Here is a 6,254-nt window from a genome sequence, read left to right on the forward strand (position 1 = left end):
TTTTTGTTGATTTTTATAATTTAAATTAATATAATAAAAATTTAATCTTTAGACATAATTTTTTCCTTTTTTCCAATAAAATTAACGAGAAATATTAAAACAGTGATGAATTATTTTAATATTTCACTTTCAAGATTAATAATTTTAAATAACTCCTTTCTCTGAGAGACTAATAGAGTTTTTAATCATTTTTAAGTCAAATCTTAAAATTTTCCAAAATTTCTCAACTCAACGGCTATATAAATAAACCCAAAGCAAACAGCACTCGAAGTTACATTCCATCTCCGTGGGAAAATCGATAGGAAAAACGAAGGCAAAGTAAAGAGCCAAACGAGTGATGTCGCAAACACGAGTGACAATGGAGGTCGGAAACGACGCCGTTGCAGTTATCACCATCTTCAATCCTCCCGTGAACGCCATGGCTATTCCCGGTAAAGCTCTGCTAGCTTAATCGCTTATGTTTCTCTTATTTTTCTGGCTCATCATTTTTTAGGCAGCGATTTGATTTGTTCTTTTTTTTTTCCAACCGTTGCAGTAATTGAGGGATTGATGGAGAAATTTGAGGAGGCTTCTAGGAGAAACGATGTCAAAGCGGTTGTTTTAATCGGTGAGTTCTCATTCATTTCAATGGAATCTATTTTTTATGATTTTTCTCATGTTAAAATTTTTATTATTGATTTTATTTGTTTGTTTTTGTTGATCAAGGCAATGGAGGAAAGTTTTCTGGTGGTTTTGATATCAATGTTTTCCAGAAAGTTCACGGAACCGGTATGAGTTGATTAATTGGTTAGATTCTTCGCAGTTCTTGTGCGGTTAATTTTACTGATTTACAATTTAATGAGGAGTGGAAATTCACATAATGATGCTTAAACAGGTGATGTATCTATGATGCCTGACGTATCCGTTGATCTTGTCCTTAATGCTATTGAAGGTCTTTCCTCATCCTTTTACTTATTGCAAGTGTTATTTTCACTGTTGTTTATGGCTCATCTTATGTTGTTTTTCAAATCCTCTCAGAATGCAAGAAGCCTGTTGTGGCAGCCGTTGAAGGATTAGCCCTTGGAGGCGGCTTAGAATTAGCGATTGTTTGTTTCTTCGTTCCCCTTTATTGATGAAAATTTTTACCATTATGATTGTTAATTTGCTCAGTTATCTAATCCATGTTACTCTTATGCAGGCTTGCCATGGACGTATTGCTGCCCCTAAAGCTCAACTTGGCTTGCCAGAACTGTCACTTGGAGTGATTCCCGGGCTTGGAGGTATGTCCACCAGTGTAATTTTGAGAAAATAAGCATGTTCAGATGTGCAATTATTTTGAGTTTGAAATGATAACCAACTTCACAAGCTTTGACTGACTCGTTTAACTATGGCACTTCCAAAAGGCACACAACGTCTTCCGAGGCTCATCGGGCTGCCAAAAGCTATTGAAATTATACAGGTAGTACTCCTGTCTGCGATGCTTTCCGAAAGTTTTAATAGTTTGTAATTAATTCTTCATTGTTATCTATCATTTTCGTCACTTTATGTATAATTGCAGTCATCGAAACCAATCATGTCTGAAGAAGGAAAGAAACTGGGTCTTATTGATGCTATTGTCCCCTCAGAAGAGTTACTGGAAGCTTCTCGCAGGTGGGCGTTAGACATTGCAGAGAAACGTAAACCATGGACACGTTCTCTTTGCAGAACGGACAAAATTGGATCCATCTTGGAAGCAAAGGAGGTTATAGAAATTGCAAGAAAAAAAGCCAGAAGGACTGTCCCAAATTTGCCTCAGCATCAGGCCTGCCTAGACGTAATTGAGGAGGGGATTGTCCATGGGGGATATCATGGAATTTTGAAGGTATTTTTAGGACCCCCTTGTATTTAATCTTCTATGTGATAAAGTCTAGTCTCATAAGAATCTCTACTCAGTTGCACCTAAAGATTTAGTTTTCTATGCCTATTCATGTTTTCACATAGGGATTTATCTATGCAGGAGGTCAAAGTTGCTAAGGAGTTGGTCATTCAAGACACTGCAAAAGGTCTTGTCCATGCGTTCTTTGCCCAGCGTACTACATCAAAGGTAACTGCTCCAGCAATAATTAAGCCAGTGGCTGCTGCACTTGCAATTTGAATTCAAACTTTAAAGTTTGAAATACATATTGAAGTCTCACAAGTCAATTGGGATCTTCCATTGTATTGTTTCCCCTGAAGTTTTACTTTTGCAGGTGCCAAATGTTACTGATCTTGGTCTAAAACCTAGGCAAATAAAGAAAGTTGCCATTATTGGTGGAGGCCTAATGGGATCTGGAATAGCGACGGCTCTTACAGTGAGCAATATATTTGTCCTTCTCAAGGAAGTTAACTCTGAATATCTTCAGAAGGGAATAAAAACGATTCAAGGTGATTATAATAGTTTATCATTTTTTTAATAGCTCAGTTGGTAGAGCACAGGGTTCTTAACCTTGAGGTCGTGGGATCGAGTCCCACGGAGGGCATTTCATAATTCGGAGGTCTCTTACGGAAGCTGCTCTCAACCTGGTGTTGGGGGTAGCCTACTATCTTATCTCCCCCTTACCCCATACATATGGGAAAAAGGGACAGCCATTTTTCTGGCAGCAAATGTTAGAGCTTTAGTTACTAGAGGGAAATTGACAAAGGATAAGGCCGAAAAAGCTCTCTCAATGCTTAAAGGAGTTTTGGATTACTCTGAGTTTAAAGATGTAGACATGGTCATTGAGGTGAGCTATGTTATGGAATTTATAACTTGTCCTTTCTCATAATTTGTCTATCTCTACTTACAAATTTGTTTTCTGTGATGTTGAGCATATGCAAAAGAAATATTATCTAATGTTGTTCCTCTTTGCAGGCCGTCATTGAAAATGTTCCTTTAAAGCAAAGAATATTTAGTGAAATAGAGGAGGCATGCCCTCCTCACTGCATTTTGGCGACAAACACATCCACTATTGACCTCAATTTAGTCGCAGAAAAAACAAAATCACCAGATCGTGTTGTAGGAGCTCACTTTTTCAGGTTATATAATTCATTTCCCTTTTTTTTATTAATAATTATTTGGTCCAACTTTTTTTTATTTTCTCATTTTATTTGGCTCTCATTTGTCAGCCCTGCCCATGTGATGCCTCTTTTGGAGATTGTACGTACACAAAAGACTTCTCCACAAGTCATTCTTGATCTTGTGGCAATGGGGAAAGTCATAAAGAAAGTTCCGGTCGTGGTCGGTAATTGCACCGGTTTTGCGGTCAACCGAACATTCTTCCCATATTCACAAGGTGCACATTTGTTGGTCAATTTAGGTGTCGACTTGTTCAGAATCGACCGGGTGATCACCAATTTCGGCATTCCTATTGGTCCTTTCCAGTAAGCTTCTTTCCTTAGCTTAGATAGCATTGTCATGAACTGAGTACATATGTTTCGAACTCAGATGTGATTGTTGAATACGGTGTTAGATAAATGATACATATGAACTTTATATTCGAGTTGATTCTAGATGAACGGTGATAAGTTAGTGCTTCTCTTTTGGTATACTTGCAGGCTGCAAGACGTATCAGGCTACGGGGGTGTTCATGGCAGTTTGGAAAGAATTTTCGAAGTCGTTCCCGGATCGAGTATTCATATCTCCATTGATTGAACTTTTGATGAAAAATGGACGAAATGGTAAAGAAAACCATAGTTTTGTTCATATGACATTCTTTTTTGCCGTTAGTTGTGGTGGGAATTTATCAAGTTTTGGTAATTTCCAGGGAAAATCAACGGGAAGGGATATTATATTTATGAGAAGGGAAGCAAGCCAAAACATGATCCTTCGATATTACCTATTATTGAAGAGTGTCAACAGCAAACTAAACTTATGCCCGGTGGAAAGGTAGGCTCACTTCCCTTCAAATATGATTCTATATAATTATACGTGTCAATTCTGATCCTAAATTTAGTTTAATAGATTAAATATAAAAACTTAATAACTTTAATCATCCAATCCAAACTAGAGATGGATACGTGATTCAGACCGGATGAGTTTCAATTTGATTCAATTTAATAAGATTGAAAATTAGAAAATTTAAGTTTGAGTCGGATCGAATCTAAGGTGAAAAAACTACACCCTGATGTCCATCCCTAATCCAAACCTTAATTTATCTAAACGGCTAAACCTGAACGGAACTATATGAAACATGAGAGGACTTCACCTCCATTTTTTTTAATAAATACATTTTATTTTTATGTTAATTTCAAAAGGAAGTAAATTGGACCTTAGTCTTCAACCTTTTTTTGCAATAACACCTTGAAGTTCCTTAACAATACTAAAAGTAGACAAATTGAATAATGGTCCCAAACCTTTTCATATAAATACCTTTGGTCTCTAATAATTTCAGAAATGGACAAATTGAGTCTTTGGCCCCAAAAAATGTTATTATATTTTATTGAATTCAATCACTGTTTATATTTGATCTTTTAATGTTTTATTTGGTTCCGTCTCTTATCTAAATCTAAAATGTTGTTAATTTAAAATAATATAAATCCAAAAGGATTAGAATATTGATTCAAACCGATGTAATTAAAAATTATGTATTGATATGATTCAAACACGTGCAAATGTCAAGTTTATTCTATGGCCATTAAATCTGGCAACTGAATGCTCTTTCTTCTTGTATGCAAAATCATCTAATGAAGTGTTATTGAGAGTGTTTGACAGCCTATAACAGTTACTGATAAAGAAATCCTGGAGATGGTATTATTCCCAGTAGTCAATGAGGCATGTCGGGTTCTCGATGAAGGAGTTGTGGTTCAAGCATCACACCTTGATACTGCATCTGTTCTTGGAATGAGCTTCCCGTCTTACTGGTAAGTCTCTCTTTCTTCTTTTATTGTATCATTGCAAAAGATTATTTTAAGATATTTGCTTGCATAATGAACTTATTGAATAACTACCATAGTAAAAAAAATGTTGTTTTTCTTAGAGGTTCATGTTCGAGCAATTGTATCTGTAGAATGTGTGTTGCTAATAAACTAAAAAAATTGTGAACAAATATTACGTTATAATCACCCAAAATATTTAAAACATATTACTTGCATAATTTTCATTATCCATTATCGTCTTTAGTGGCATTATGTACCATTATTACAAAGATTTATGTCACGGGATTTTATTTTTGTAGTATTCTTATTTTCCTAGTTATGTGTTTGTCCCACAATTCTCCCACATCTCTGAACAATCATTATGACATTTTCTTTGGCAGTGGTGGTATAGTGTTTTGGGCGGATACAGTTGGAGCAAAGCATGTGTATGAAAGTCTAAAGAGATGGTCAGAAATGTACGGTAGCTTCTATAAACCTTCAAAGTATCTGGAAGAAAGAGCCATTAAAGGCATCCCATTGGTAAGAACCTTTTATCCCTTTTTGTTTGTAGTTTCCTTTATCCAGGGTTCCATCATCAACCGTTGGATTTAAAAATTAAAATCCAATGGATGATATTGTTAATTATATGTTATTAAATTTAAATACATATAACCAAATAAACTTCATTTTTAAAATAGAACTTTTGAATATTAAGATGTCATGTGTTCACACCCTTTAATTATTAAACCAAACAAGTAAAGATGAGATCTTGACGTGCTCAGCCTTTGTGTATTTGCAGAGCGCAGCGCCAACTTCATCTACATCATCAAAGTCGAGGCTTTAAGGCTAATAATAAAGTAGACGCGGCAAAGTTATTTTACTTGATTAATAGTTTTAAGATCCATCCCTAATATAATTGATGTATAATTATATCATACATAACTTATATAATACTCTAAAAATAATGAAAAACCTGAAACAATGTATCAGAAACCAAAATGCATTAATATCAGTGAAAAATGATGCGTCCACTGATACAATATTACACACCTAAGACAGTCAGGTGACTGTTTCAAAAACCAAAATGTACTAGTATAATAAAATTTGTGCATAAACATCATCCTTGTTCTTTTCTAGTTTCCATCCACGGCACATGAAACAATAAAATTTTGATCTCAGCCATCCATCTAGATTCATTGAATGATTATATTTTCATGTAAAACTAATGAGTTTTACGGTGCAAGTAGATCTTATCCTTGTGTATAAATTTGTCTCGAAAGATATTAAATGATAGTAGAAGATTTCTAATGAATAAAATAGACATACAAATCAGACTCGATGCTTTGGAAGAATACAAGTATATACATCAACAAGAGGACCATGCAGCGATAGTATGGAGTATAAGAAAGATATTAAAAAAAATT

General features: G+C 35.0%; 1 pseudogene; it reads left to right on the top strand.

Annotated features, from left to right (window-relative positions):
• Nucleotides 1-277: 277 nt before the first annotated feature.
• On the top strand, nucleotides 278-5,717 carry LOC120150014 (annotated as a pseudogene).
• Nucleotides 5,718-6,254: the final 537 nt, after the last annotated feature.

Source organism: Hibiscus syriacus, unplaced genomic scaffold (assembly GCF_006381635.1).
Source record: "Hibiscus syriacus cultivar Baekdansim isolate YM2019G1 unplaced genomic scaffold, ASM638163v2 tig00111013_pilon, whole genome shotgun sequence".
Taxonomy (NCBI): domain Eukaryota; kingdom Viridiplantae; phylum Streptophyta; class Magnoliopsida; order Malvales; family Malvaceae; genus Hibiscus; species Hibiscus syriacus.